Here is a 15,567-nt window from a genome sequence, read left to right as displayed (position 1 = left end):
TGACACCTCGGCACAAGTTGAGACTAGTTCATGATTTACCTGTCTAAAACATTTCTGCGCTGGTAAGCCGTCCTGCCTGCATTTTTTTTGAGGACTTACAACGCTGTCACAAAAAAATTCTGGATCGAAAACGTTTGTCATATCTTGTATTACACGTAGTGTGCAATGTCGCATAATATTGTCATTGTTTTATCAATTATACTTTAACGTCTCACGCTCGCACACACGACTGTTACGTATACTACTATCAAGGTTCCGCTGACTTATAGGCTAGAGTAGCAAGCAGGCAAGCCAGAGCAAACTATAACTCAGTTCGACCCATTTTCGTAAATAAATTATGTCTGCGCGTGTGTGTTTCGATTGAATATGAAATTAATGCCAATAAACGGAGAAATATGGCATCTTCTTTTTTAGGTGTACTATAGACATTTCGAAAACGACTATTTGAGGCGAACATCATCAATGTGAGTGTGGCAGATGCTCTACTCACAAGAAAGACAAATACATTTACCGCGCTTACTTACGAGTAAATGTGGGAAGATTGATGGACAGGTGCTCAAGGTGGTCCCGCACTGCATAAATGTATCCGGGGCTCTTGTTTTCGGCGTCGCAACAAAATACGCTACTGAATTCGCGAAAAAACAAACGCAACATGGTCGAAAATACACATTGCTTTGTTCTCATTGCAAAAAAAAAAATCATTTTTTTCTCTTCCCGAAGTATTTTTCGAAGTTTATTAAATAAGGTTAAGCTAAGGACTGTGTGTGCTTCATCCAGGTTCCGAATAATATTTTTACGGGGAGACGGCAAAAGGCTGGTGTATTTACAGCATTTAAACAATCAAAGTGATCGCGGCAACAGCAGCCAAGACGGCGCAAACAAGAAACAAGCCGTCCTTCTCTTCTCCGTCTTCTGGTCAGTGGCACATAACGTTACCCTCAAAGGGTTAAAGCACTGACTGTGTGCTTTACGGTGGTCAGTGGCACATAACAATATATCTCTCGTACATACCACGTTTCAGGTTTTCGTGTGGCTGTTACGTCTTCTGATCAATGACATTCAGAAGGGCACACGAATCATAACCTTCCCTTGCGTTGTCTTTTTCTCCACTATTGATATCATTTGTGGTAGCATCGAAACAGCCGTGCAAAAGTCAGTAAATCACAACCTAAAGGTACTTGTGTAGTTAAATATTCATATAAGCCCACAATAAACTTAGCTCTCTTTTTTTAAAGTTTGCTGAACATGTTTACACCCCAGCGAGGTCTATAGACCTCGCTATATTTTTTGCTACCGTGAAGAAGACGAAGAAGTTTGTTTTGAATAGGAGCTACTTCTGCTAACTCCGGCGTATTTCAGTTGTAATTTAAGTCTGTTGATCAGTTTCCGCTGCTCCCTTGGAGGGGATGGAAGTAGACCACCCCGGGCGCCTACCGGCACCAGCGGCGTCAGCGGCGACCGCCTCCAGGAAGCGGATGGGACAAGCGAGCGACAGCGACAGTGAAGATACTCATGCTTACTATCTCAGCAGTGAGGACTTCTCAGATGACGGTTTCCAACCTGTGCTGAGCCGCAAGGCGAAGAGAAGGAACATGAGGACATCCTCATCCTCAACTATTCAAACTGTAAGTGCAGCGCCGAAATCGAGCACCTATACCATCCTGTTTCTGCCTGCACTTCCTACCGTCAGAATGAAACGCCTTAACAGACAGTCTGTGTCGAGGTCTCTGGAAACGCTCGTGCCAAATGAGATCACGGACATAAGAGTGAACGCCAGAAAGAATATACTGGCTGTGGACGTTTTGCACGCAAGTGCGTTGGGCGTTCTGCGCAGTGTAACTGACTTGGACGGCAACCAGGTGCGCTCTCATGTTCCCTTGGGATGTGATGTAGTAACCGGCGTGATCTACGACATTGATCTCGCTTTTTTTAATAAGGACTTACAACTTCTTGTCAAGTCAACAACTGATACTCCAATTGTTGATGTCACCCGGCTAGGCAAGTCTCGCTGTGTGAAGATTGCGTTTAAGAGCACATCACTCCCCTCTCATGTGAAGGTGGGGTACTTCAGACATGCTGCGCGGCCTTTCATTCCAAAGCCTCTCCAGTGCCGTAAATGCATGAAACTTGGACATGTGAGCAGCGTCTGCGAGAATTCGGTGGTATGCCACCGCTCCGCCGAGCACCATGAAGCGGATAAGTGCGTCGCAACTGTCAAGAAATGCTCTAATTGCAATGGATCTCATGAAGCCACATCGAAGGACAGCCCGCGGATTCAGAAGGAAATTGCCATCTTGAAGGAGATGGTGCGCGATCACTCATCTCATCGAGAAGCCGCAGCTAAAGTCAGAAGGCATCGTTCACGTCGACGTCGGTCTTCGAGGACGCCCGCTACCTCCTCGACACGTTTGCGTGATCCCTCATCAGTACCACCTCCTTTGCCTCCCAGACCACATGCCGTGGGAAAGGCTGTAAAGGACAAAGCCAGTGAGCATACCCTAACTGCGACAGAGTGGCCTGCACTTCAAAGGGAAGCAGCATCAAGCGAACCGAAGGAGTTTCATGACGGCCAGTCCGCGCTCCCGGTTCGAGATCTTTCCAACCAAGACAGGCAAGTGACTGCAATCGTCCCGGTTCGAGATCTTTCCAACCAAGACAGGCAAGTGGCTGCAATCGTGCAATCATTAATTGCCACGATTCGCACGCTACTGAGCAGCATACAATCTCCGTCTGCTAAGAGTGCACTGCAAATACTGGATGCACTGAATCCAGTTCTTGCTAACTTCGTATAAGCACAATGGCTCAACAAAATCTCCACTTCCGCACTGAAGTTAAAAGGGCGTCGATTTTTCAGTGGAATGCCAGAGGCATGAAGTCCCGTATCTCGGACTTTCGCCAATTTGTTCGGGCCAATCAATTCCCTATACTTGTCATATGTGAACCAAACGTATCAACGCCTTATAGATTGTCCGGTTATGAAGCTTTTTGTTCAGCCGCTTGCGAAGAACGAAGCAAAGTAATTGTTTACATTCGCACAGACTTGACTTATCTTTCGCACCCAATAAGTTCAAATGACGACAATCAGTACGTGTGTCTTCGTGTGAAGAAGAATGCAGTTTCGTTCACGCTTATTGGTAGATATATATCTCCGTCATCGCGATTTGACTGCGACAGATTAAAAGACATCTTAATGAGAACCGATGGGCCTTGGATCATCACCGGTGACTTCAACGCCCATCACATGCTTTGGGGGAGCACTAGGATGAATGCCAGGCGCCAGAACATCCTTACATTCGCTTCCTATTACGACCTTTCCATCATGAACGATGGTACCCCCACATATCTGCGGGGTCTCACGTATGGCAGTTGCCTTGACCTGACATTGGTGTCACGGTGCTTCTCTCACAAAGTTAAGTGGTTTTGCAATATTGAGACTCATGGGAGTGATCACATACCCACCTACGTGACGATCGATGGTATCATAAAAAATTTCTCTTCCGGAGTTGCGATTGGCACTGACTGGTCGATGTTTGCATCGCGTGTTGAGAACGCTTGCCAAGAAGGCCTCGCCTGCAGCCTGGAAAATACCATAGTGGAAGCTATGCAAGCGTCAAAATGTAAATTACCATTTTCGTCTAAAGTAACACAGTTTGACATCGAACTGGAAAAATTACGAGCTATACGAAGGCGTGCTGAACGACGATACAGACGCACAAGATCAATTTACGATCTGAGGGAAGCAAGGCGGCTCCAGAAAAAGATTCAACGACGCATTTACAAACTGGAGAGCGAACGCTGGAAAGCATTCTGCGAATCTCTAGACCATCATAAACCGCTGTCATATATCTGGAGAACAGTTCGTGGTCTACGCTCCTCTCCACAACAACGGCACCCTTTTAAAGCTTTGGCACTCCATCATGGAAAAACAGAACTCGAGGTGGCTGAAGAATTTTGCACGAGAGTTGCCGGGAATATTATGAACGAGAGCATCGACGCTGTGATTGTTCCTGAGACGCGATTACCAGAAATGGACATTCCGTTCACCATGGAAGAACTGGAAGGTGCGTTAGTCGCTTCTAAGCGCATGTCATCGCCAGGTCCTGATGGAATTACTTATAGTGCGTTGGGACACCTTGGACAAAAAGCTAGAAAAGAACTTTTAACATGCTTCAACAACTCCTGGCTCCACGGCAGTGTTCCCCGAGAATGGAAAATTAGTCGATTAATACCACTTTTGAAATCGGGAAAATCACCATTGGACTTGACAGCGTATCGCCCTATTGCCCTCGCAAGCTGCCTCGGAAAAGTGATGGAAAGAATGGTTCTATTTCGTCTCGAGTGGTACTTAGAACGATACACCAAATACCCTTCTTGCATGGCAGGCTTTCGTCGGGGCCGCTCCTCCATTGACTGTGTCCTTGATTTATCGACATTTGTTCAACAAGAAAAAAGTCGCAAGCGCATATCAGTGGCACTCTTTCTTGACGTGAAGGGTGCATATGATAATGTAGCTCACGATGCCATCCTCACTTCTCTCGCAGCAATGGGCATTGGTGGACGAATGTTTCAATGTATAAAATATTATATAACTGGCAGGGGTTTCTTTGTACAAACATATGAGGGTACAACTGCCCAACATTACACCTACTGTGGAGTACCTCAGGGAGGTGTTTTAAGCCCCACATTGTTCAATGTGGCCCTCATTGGTCTGGTGAAGGTTCTGCCAATGTCGGTGTGCCTATCCATAAACGCCGATGATATTTGCCTCTGGAGTGCTGCAGTTACTCGCCCTCAGGTGCGTGCACGAATACAGCGGGCAGCAACCCTCACAACAGCCTACCTTCAGAAACAAGGCCTAAATATATCAACTGTGAGTGCGCGTTGATGGCGTTTACACGCAAACCAATGACGCCATACCCTGTTTACATCAATGGGCAGAGTGTCAAATATGCACGGACGCATCGTTTCCTGGGCATAATAATCGACAGAAGTCTTTCGTGGAGCCCACATTGTGCGTACTTGAAGAAGAGACTGCTATCTATTGTGTATATCATGAAATTCTTGTGCGGTAAAGCATGGGGAACTTCTGTGGCCTCCATGCTACAGCTGTACAGGGACCTATTTCTGGGTCTATTGCGCTACAGCTTGCCAGTACTGACTAACACTTGCAAATCGAATACTCATTCATTGGAGAGTATGCAGGGTCAGGCACTGCGTATCTGCCTAGGACTGCCCCGATGCGCTTCTACTTATGCCACAATCATGCTTGCCAAAGACCATCCGGTCAGGACATATATAGTTGTGGATTGCCTCAGAGCGCACATTCGACATGCTAGCCGTGTCCCCGACCACCACTTGGCCCTTCTACCTTCCGGAAGACCACGTGCTACGTTTTCAGACGTCATAGCCAAGCACCTAAACAGCATTCCATCAGGATATACGCCAGCTGCGAGAACGACATGCCCTTTGTGGTGCCTCGACCAGCCGCAAGTACGTCTAGAAATTCCGGGAATCAAAAAGAAAAGCAATCACTCCAGAGTAGCATTGAAGCAAGCAACACTGCTATTATTACATGAGTTGTACTTAGACCGAACGCAGATATACACTGATGGGTCCGTCTCGTCCAGCAGCTCGTCAGGTGCCGCTGTAATTCCGGCTGCAGAAATGACAATCAAGTTTAAGTTGTCGCATATGACTACATCTACGGCATCAGAGCTTGCAGCTATAAGGTCTGCTTTACAATATTGTTACGAGGTTGGTTGCTTCTGAGCGAGATGTATTTGCAGAGTAAAAACTACAGGCAAGAGACACAATGGCTGATTGGCCCAGTCGCGCGCCTGTCAGTCGCACCTCTTCCTTTTCTTCCTCTCCGTAGCAGGACCCCCGGGCGTTGGAGCGCCGTCTCGGCGAGAGTCCGGAGAAGTGCGACAGAAGTAGGGTTTCAAGCGCGAAACATGGACAATGTCAACTAGTGACGAACTTGGTGACGTATTGGAGTGCAATGGCGCTATCTCGTAGGTTACGTCGCTAACTTGACGTAAGACTAGGTAGGGTCCGGCGTATCGGGACAAAAGTTTTTCGGAGAGACCTACACGGCGACACGGTGACCAGAGGAGCACGTGGTCACCTGGGGCAAACGTTATATTTCGATGCCGGTGGTCGTAGCGGGCTTTTTGCATATCCTGTGACCTGGTGAGGCGAGACTGGGCAACTTGACGAGCCATGTGAGCCCGATCAATGGCTTCGCGCGCGTACTCGGAAGGAGATGGCACGAGAGGCAAGGTGGTTTCAAATGGCAATATGGGGTCGCGACCATATAAAAGATAAAAAGGCGAGAATCCCGCAGTGTCATGTCGAGAGGAGTTATATGCGAAGGTCACATAGGCTAACGTTGTATCCCAGTCTCGATGATCATCGGAGACGTACATCGAAAGCATCTCTGTGAGCGTGCGGTTGAGACGTTCAGTTAGGCCATTAGTTTGTGGGTGGTAGGCGGTAGATAGCTTATGGGCTGTAGCACACGATCGAAGGAGGTCATCGACAACTTTGGACAGGAAAGAGCGGCCGCGGTCCGTAAGCAGCTGTCGGGGTGCACCATGGTGTAAGATGACGTCATGAAGAAGAAAATCCGCGACGTCAGTGGCGCAACTGGTTGGCATGGCCTTTGTTATCGCGTAACGGGTCGCATAATCTGTGGCGACGGCAATCCATTTATTTCCTAGTGTCGTCGTCGGAAAAGGGCCAAGAAGGTCGAGTCCCACGCGATGAAATGGTTCAGAGGGGACTTCAATTGGGTGAAGATATCCAGCTGGCAGCAAAGAAGGTCTTTTCCGGCGCTGGCAGAGGTCGCAAGTGGCGACATATCGACGTACGCTGCGGTACAATCCAGGCCAGAAAAATCGACGTCGCACGCGGTCGTATGTGCGGGAAACGCCGAGGTGTCCCGCTGTTGGTGCGTCGTGAAGTTGTTGAAGTATGGCAGGCCGTAGATGACGAGGGATGACAAGCAGAAGCTCAGGGCCTTCAGTGGTGACGTTGCGGCGGTAGAGGATGCCGTTATGCAGCACGAACATACGGGATTCAGCGTCATGGCTGTCAGACTGGATGGCGTCGATGATAGTGCGCAATGACTCATCCCGTCGTTGTTCGATGCGCATATCGCTGACGTCTGTAAACGCCATTACTCTGCTCTCCAGGTCAGGCGCAACGGGATCAGGAGGATCTACCGGATATCGAGAAAGACAGTCTGCGTCCTTGTGCAAACGGCCAGACTTGTAGCTGACGCTAAACGAAAATTCCTGAAGCCTCAGAGCCCAGCGAGCCAGACGTCCAGTCGGGTCCTTCAGAGAAGTCAGCCAACAGAGGGCGTGGTGGTCCGTAACGACAGTGAAAATGCGACCATATAAATATGGCCGAAACTTGGCGACGGCCCAAACTAAAGCTAGACACTCTCTCTCGGTGATGGAATAATTCATCTCCTGGGGAGAAAGCAGGCGACTGGCGTAAGCTATCACGCACTGTCTACCGTGGTGCCGCTGAGCGAGAACTGCGCCGATACCGTGGCCACTGGCGTCGGTGCGAACCTCTGTGGCAGCAGAAGGATTAAAGTGGGCAAGTATGGGGGGCGTAGTTAGGTAGCCGATGAGAGCGGCGAACGCTTGAGCCTGCTCAGGGCCCCATGAGAATGTGGTATCCTTCTTCAGCAAATCTGTCAGTGGCCGGGCAACGTCAGCGAAGTTTTTCACAAAACGGCGAAAGTAGGAACATAAGCCGACGAAGCTACGGACGTCGGATGTAGAACGGGGCACTGGAAAGCTACGGACGACGCGGATCTTTTCGGGATCTGGTTGGACACCATCGGCGTTTACAATATGGCCCAGAATGGCAATCTGACGGTGACCAAATTGACACTTCTTGGAATTGAGTTGTAGCCCAGCTGTTCTGAAGACTGCGAGAATTGCAGCGAGACGGGTCAGGTGGCTATCGAAAGTAGATGAAAAGACTATCACATCGTCTAGGTAACAAAGACAAGTGGACCACTTGTAACCACGCAGGAGAGAGTCCATCATTCGTTCGAATGTGGCAGGGGCGTTACATAGTCCAAAAGGCATGACCTTAAACTGGTATAAACCATCTGGTGTAATGAAGGCCGTCTTCTCGCGGTCCATTTCATCGACAGAAATCTGCCAGTAGCCGGACCGGAGATCTATAGACGAGAAGTATGTAGCCCCGTGTAGGCAGTCCAACGCGTCATCGATGCGTGGTAGCGGGTACACGTCTTTTCGTGTGATCTTGTTTAGGTGGCGATAGTCAACGCAGAAGCGCCAGGTACCATCTTTTTTCTTCACAAGGACGACAGGGGAGGCCCAAGGACTACTTGATGGTTCTATGACACCTTTGTTGAGCATTTTGTCCACTTCTGCTTGGATAACTCTACGCTCAGTGGGGGAGACACGATAGGGGCGTCGGCGAATAGGACTGGCGTCACCAGTATTTATACGGTGCTGAACAGTGGATGTTTGCCCTAGAGGTCTGTCGTCGAAAGAAAAAATGTCGGTATATGACGCGAGAAGGCGATGGATGTCATTGGCTTGCGCAGGGTTGAGGTCGGGTGCAATCATCTTCGAGAAACGATCTGGCCGAGAACAGGTGCTGTTCGCTACTGGAGACTGAAGTAAATCAATCTCGGTGGTGAGCGCTGCTATTTCGAATTCGTCAGCATTAGATACGCTGGCCAAGAACATGCCACGAGGAAGCACTTGAGGGCACAAGCTGAAATTGAGAAGTGGAAGCGAGGTACAATTGTCAGTAACAGTCACAAGCGTATGGGGAATGGCAATGTTGCGGCTCAAGAGGACGTCGGCGAGAGGAAGGAGGACATATTGACCATCGGGAACTTGGGGCTGTGCGGTCAAAACGACGAAGGTGGCTGCCTGAGCTGACAGCCGCACATCCTGAAGAGAGCACAGGCGCGGCGGGGCAGTGGGGGGGTCAGCGACTATCTGAGGCAACTCTAGCTGAAGAACGCCTGTAGCACAATCGATCAGAGCAGAATGATTCGACAAGAAGTCCAGGCCTAGGATAATGTCATAAGGGCAGTGGTCAATCACGGCTAAAATGACAGAAGTAGTGTGGTCCTTTATACGTAAGCGGGCAGTGCACAGACCGAGAACCATCGGCGTGCCGCCATCGGCCACACGGAGCATTTGTGCAGCCGCTGGTGTCAGAACTTTCTTTAAACGTGTGCGTAGGCTTGAACTCATGACCGAAATGCTTGCGCCGGTGTCGACAAGTGCTTGTACAGGTTCGCCGTCTACTTTAACGTCTATTACACTTCGTCTGGTGGGAACGGAAAGAGGATTTGCTGCGGAAGTCGTCAATGCAGCACCACCTCCGGGGGCTGCATTTCTCAGTTTTCCGAGACAACGCGGCCGGAAGCCACGGGGGACGAGAAGCGCCGTGGCTGCGGCGAACGGGACGATGGGCGACGTGTTTGCGGCGATCGAGACTGGTGCCCACGTGGTGAAGGCGAGCGGCTGTACCAAGTGTTCCGAGAATGGTCAATGGCATTGGGCTCTTCGGCAGGTGGAAAGGTGCGGGCGGTATCGTCGAAACGGGTCATATTGGTCGTTGCGCGATGTGCCGAGGACCATGTGTTGCGGCAGTAACGGGCAATATGTCCAACGCGGTGGCAGTTGAAACATATAGGGCGGTCATCTGCAGTTCGCCACTCAGCCGGGTTGCGAGTACGTGGAGAAGACCGTCGGTCGGAGAAGGGCATCACGAAAGGGCGTTCGCTGACTCTAGGCGCGGTGACATGGCACACGGAATGCACTCCGATGTTTTCAAGCTCCCGGCGCACGATGGCTTGAACAAGAGGAACAGTAACAGGAGTGGCATCGGTACTGCGCGAATAGAACGCCGAGGGCGCCATAGCTTCCAGTTCACGACGAACAATGCGTGTAAGGTCTCCCGGCGGCGATGCACGTTGTGGTGTTGACTGGTCCTCGCAAGTAGATGTTGCAGCGGTGTTTGGGAGTCGAGCGAATGTTTGTAGAATGCGGCGACTTTTCACTTGCTCGAACTGACGACACTCTTTGATGATCGCGTCTACGGTGGAACAGCCCTTGCACATCAGGAGATTGAACGCGTCGTCGGCAATCCCTTTCAGAACATGTCCCACCTTGTCACCTTCTGTCATGTCGCTTTCGGCCTTTCGGCAGAGGGCCAGCACGTCTTGAATGTAAGCGAGGTATGACTCCGTAGGGGATTGGGCACGGCAGGCCAATTCCTTTTTGGCGGCGATCTTCCGACTGGCGGTTTTGCCAAACACCTCCCGCATCTTTGCTTTGCATTGGTCCCAGCTTGTGAGTTCTTCTTCATTGTTCTCATACCACACCTTGGCCGTGCCTCTCAAATAGAACAGCACATTAGCCAACTGAAGTGTGGGATCCCATCTGTTCGGCACACTCACTCGTTCAAACATGGCCAGCCAATCGTCAACGTCGACGCCATCGGTTCCGCAGAATGTACCGGGATCCTTGAGAGGCGTGAAAACGTACGGTTGCGACGCCATGTTCGTCGGAGACGCTGACGTTGACGCGGAGGGCTGAGCATTGGCCATGGCTGGAAGGGCGATGCGACGTCCGCTGCGGAGCTCCGTTGCCTGATGGTTACCCAGCACCTCTCACCAATATGTTACGAGGTTGGTTGCTTCTGAGCGAGATGTATTTGCAGAGTAAAAACTACAGGCAAGAGACACAATGGCTGATTGGCCCAGTCGCGCGCCTGTCAGTCGCACCTCTTCCTTTTCTTCCTCTCCGTAGCAATATCTCGTTCAAGAACGTCCAGGAAAATGGGTTATATTCTGTGATTCGAAGGCAGCGCTTCAGAGTTTGCAGTCTGCCATGCGTAGGAGGAGCCATGACCAACTGGTACAAGAAATAAGACATCGCCATCATGAAGCTCTAGCACGAGGGCATGATATTATATATCAATGGCTGCCTGGACATATCGGTATTACCGGAAATCAATTAGCCGATGATGCAGCCCGCTCAGCCCATGAAGAAACCCGTGTAGTCCCGATTCCTCTATCAAGGAATGATGCAGCAAGACAACTTTACCTGCTGGCTCGAGATCTCACACGCACGTTCTGGTCGTCTGCCAGCTTCCAAAGGTGTCAATTTTATGAACTGGATCCTTCACTCAAGCTAAAGCTACCATCACAACTTTCCCGCTCCGATGCGACACTGTTATGCCGCCTTTGGTTGGGTGTTGCATTCACAAAGGTGTACTCCTTTCGCATTGGTATGGCAGACACTCCTACATGCGACTACTGCGGAGATGAAGAGACCATCGAACACGTCCTGTGCAGCTGCGCTTGCTGCGACACACAGCGATGCCAGCTACGCATGGTTTTGAATCGACTTGACCCCGGACCATTTTGTGTGCAGAAGATACTAGGACCTTGGGCATCTGCCTCAGTTGCGCAGAAAGCAACTAAAGCACTGCTACTTTACCTTAAGTCGACAAACCTGAGCGACCGCCTGTAAACTGTGTGTGCTCCCCGAGTGTGCTCGTGATTCTGTGTACCTTCTCAACTTTCTGCAACCTCTTTTCTCCCCTTTATCCCTTCCCCAGTGCAGGGTAGCTAACCGGATGTGCGTCTGGTTAACCTCCCTGCCTTTCCTTGAATCTTTATCTCTCTCTCTCTCTCTTGCTACCGTGAACATACTACTATATACCTCACTATATTCGATTACCAAGGTGCATAGACAACCACTTAAACACAGAGAAATGGAGACTAAAACGTAGAGAGCGAGATAATATGCCATATCATTTTCTCTCTATTTTTTATTCTCTCTCTGTCTCTCTTTTTCATTGTGTTTAAGCGGTAGCTTATGCGTCCTTTTGAATCGAATATTAGGCGAAAAATGTGTCGTGCAATTGCTGTGTAAAGGGAAGTGATTGTGCATTGTTGAGCCTGCTGCTTTATACGTTTTTTTTTCTTTACCTCCGTACAGAGAGAAATATATACAAAATACCGATCAGTCAGCCTTACTTACTTACTCAAATGATGGTGTTTTGAAAATAGCGTCTAAACAAGTGTCTTTAATTTTTTTTTGAAGTCCGCTTATGATCCTGGGCTACTTTCTACTCTTTTCGTTTCTTTTTTCCACTGACTACTCATATAGCTCAAGGTTTTGTCCCATTTGAAGTTCTTTAACAGAGCTTCACTTGAGTGCAGGGAGCGTGATCACTACGCGTGAACGAAAGTCAAGACAGACAAGCACTTACGTAAACTTTTTTCTTTTAGCAGGCTGAGCTCCACAACGTGTCCGGGCCGTGAGTTAAACTCATGCAAGACACTCCCCGCGCTGCCACGTATAAGTTAGAGCACGAGCAGCAGATGTTACGACTAGGAGAGAAAGTGGGCCTACGTCTTTGAGCATTATCTACATCCCTTTTTTTGGGGAGGCTAAAATGGTCACGCTGAAAAGAAAGTTGGTGGATGTGGAGGAAATGTTCGCCCTTAGTTCTACGGGGGAAGAGGAGGCCAAATCATGTGACGCTATGCGGTTATGCAGAGAGAGATTAGGAGAGAGACAGAGAGAGCACGAACATAGAGAAGCAGGAGTGTTAGGAGTGGTACGTAGAGAAAAACATTCAAAACACTCAACAGGTCACAAGGCTTCCCGCTCTTCGCAGCGCATGAAAGCAGACAAAGCAAATGGGTGGCGGAGGAGAAGGGCGCCTCTTCGGAGCCGGCTTCGCACTTGCAGCCCGAGGGAATGCGCTCTCATTAGCCGAGCTTGGCGAGCTGTGCGGAAAGCGTGAAGGCGCGGCTGGCATCTGTGTGCGCGGCCGGTGAAGCTTTCTTCCTCCTGTGCTGGCTTCGTGGCCTTAGTTAAGGCATGGAAGTCAGGAAGGAGATACTTAGTGAAAGGAGCAGTACGCGGAGATGATGCACTGCTTGACTTCGCCTCGATGCGCATGGTGAGTTAGTGAGTGAGCGAGTGAGTCAGTGAGTGAGGGAGTGAGTGAGTGACGAAGCTTACGCAAGCAATGTCCAATCTTTCAAATTAAAAAAAAAAGGAGAGATCTGGGGCATTACGTGCCAAAGCGTGGTTTGAATCTAAGGTCAGGAATTACACGTCGTGTGGGGACTACAGGTTAATTTCGATTACGAGGACTTTTACAACAGCTTGCACATAAATGAAAATTCACACTAATTGCTTTTTTTTCCTTAAATTTTCGCATATTACACGGATGCGACCTCTGCAACTAGCACTGAGCCAGTAACTTTGATCTCCATGACTGAATTTTTCGTGCGTCCTCTTCATACGTCAGTACAGTATAACTGTTTTGATACCGGCATGTATGTGGAGCTCTTCGTGTGTAATATGCTGTCAATCACTTATTTGATTGGTGCCTCCTTAGACTTTAAAGTGGAGCCGGCCACAATGCCTTTTGCCTCATTTCCGCACGGCGTAGGGTGGATCCGCATTTGGAAGGAAACACACTGTATATGATAGCACGCCAAATAAAGTCGGCCACACAGTGTCCGTAACGTGGGCTCAGAACACGCAGAAAGGCGCCGCCAGTGGCAAGCCAGCACACACACAGGCCTGGCTGAGTGGAGACAACGCAGGGTCCTGAACAGAACGAGAAGCGACACTCTGCTGGCCTGCAGCGGTATAGCTGTCTGTGCCTTGCGGTTAACAAAGAGAGGCGACGGCCGAATCACCCAAGCAGCGGCCGCACCACTTGGTGGCGCGTCGGTTCCGGCGCGACGACGTACTCCGCATGGCTCTTGTCACGGGACACGGACACACGTGCACCAACAGACGCACTCGCGCAACCACACTTGTCTCTCTGGTCGGCCCGCCCGCTATCCGCCGCAGGACACGGGTCCTTCGCACACGCCCGCCGACCCATGCTGCCCACTCGCACCCCCTGACCAACCCATGAACAAACACAAACACAGGCTCTGGGGGTGTAAGCGAAGATAAAGAAAATACAAAGCGGAGCAGCAGACCACGAAAAAAAAATGGAAGGAAAGCGGGCCAAGCCGTCACTGCTCCGGGCGGGTCGTTAGGCCTAATTATGTGTGCTCTGGCCCGGCTTATCTGATGAGGCAGAGCGGGTGAGGGACCTTGTTAGTCGGGGTTAATTGGCGGTCTTCACTTCCTAGCGCCAGAGTTTCTTCTCTGTAATTGGCTCATTAGTTCGACAATGGCGCCTTGCATTAATTGGCAGAGCCTGATGCAGCGAATGCGCACACGCTCTCCCTTCCCGCTCCCTCTCTATCTCTCTCGCTCACTCTATATCCAGGCTTACAAGCCATGCGGCGAACGCGAGCGCTACGTACCCAAAACCTTCTTGCTTTCATTTTATTCATTTTTCTTACCTTTTTACTCGCCAAGTCTGTTTTGCTTTCTCTCGGGTCGTGTATTGCCTCAGACAGGCAGCCACCGACGATCCATGGCAGAGGACGAGCCAGCAAGCCAGCTTTGAGCTTTGTCCCCCCCAAGCTTCGTGCTTCAGATTCTTCTTCTTTGCTCTTGTTATTTCTACTGTGATGCTTTCCTCTCGAATGGTCCGTTCGTGCCCTCCACCTTGGAACCACATTGCGTTCGCATACACGCAAACACAGATATCTCTGTGTGGACCGCTCGCATTGTTTCACAGATGCGAACGAGATTGTCACACCTTATTACCTCTCTCTCCCTCTCTTATGACGTCTTCCTCAATCCCCCATTCGTTCACTTGCCCTTGTTGTGACGTTGTCAGAGTCGAGACTTCAAGCCGCTTTGAAATCTTATTCCTCCGACTCCATCGTCCATAGCGGACGTGTAGAAGGAGGAAAGAAAAAAAAAGAGAAAGAGTGAGAAAGAGAGAGAGAAGGGAGAAAGGTCCGCATCCTCCTACTTTATTGCTCTGCTAGAGTTTGCTGATTCCAGAAGAGAGGCGTTATTAGATTTACTGCGGGTGAGGCAAGTTGGTCCTAATTATTTGATACTCATTTAATAAGGGTGTCTCATTACGTGCACTGCAGTTATCGGCTCTGCAACGTAAATATTCTCTTCGCAGTCTATTTCTGTCTCTCTTTCTTAGCACGGCCTTCTTGACTTCATCTTACTAAGAGCTTTAGATTTATACAAGCGAAAACGTCACAGCAGTGCCTGCATAACTTTTTGTCAGGAGGGTAGAGGAGATCATTGCTGCAATAGCATTTCTCGAGGTCATGTTTTCAGAAGGTAGGGCCTCTGACGTCATAGGTTGATTGATATGTGGAGTTTAACGTCCCAAAACCAGCATATGATTATTAGAGACGCCGTAGTGGCGGGCTCCAAAAATTTCGACAACCTTGAGTTCTTTAACGTGCACCCAAATCTGAGCAAACGGTCCTACAACATTTCCGCCTTTATCGGAAATGCAGCCGCCGCAGCTGGGATTCGATTCCGTGACCTGCAGGTCAGCAGCCGAGTACCTTAGCCACTAGACCACCACGGCAGGGCCTGACGTCATATATGTCATAGAACGTCTGACAAGCATTCTTCACTA

This window comes from Rhipicephalus microplus, chromosome 2 (assembly GCF_043290135.1).
Source record: "Rhipicephalus microplus isolate Deutch F79 chromosome 2, USDA_Rmic, whole genome shotgun sequence".
Classification (NCBI taxonomy): domain Eukaryota; kingdom Metazoa; phylum Arthropoda; class Arachnida; order Ixodida; family Ixodidae; genus Rhipicephalus; species Rhipicephalus microplus.
Note: the sequence above shows the minus strand (reverse complement) of the source record.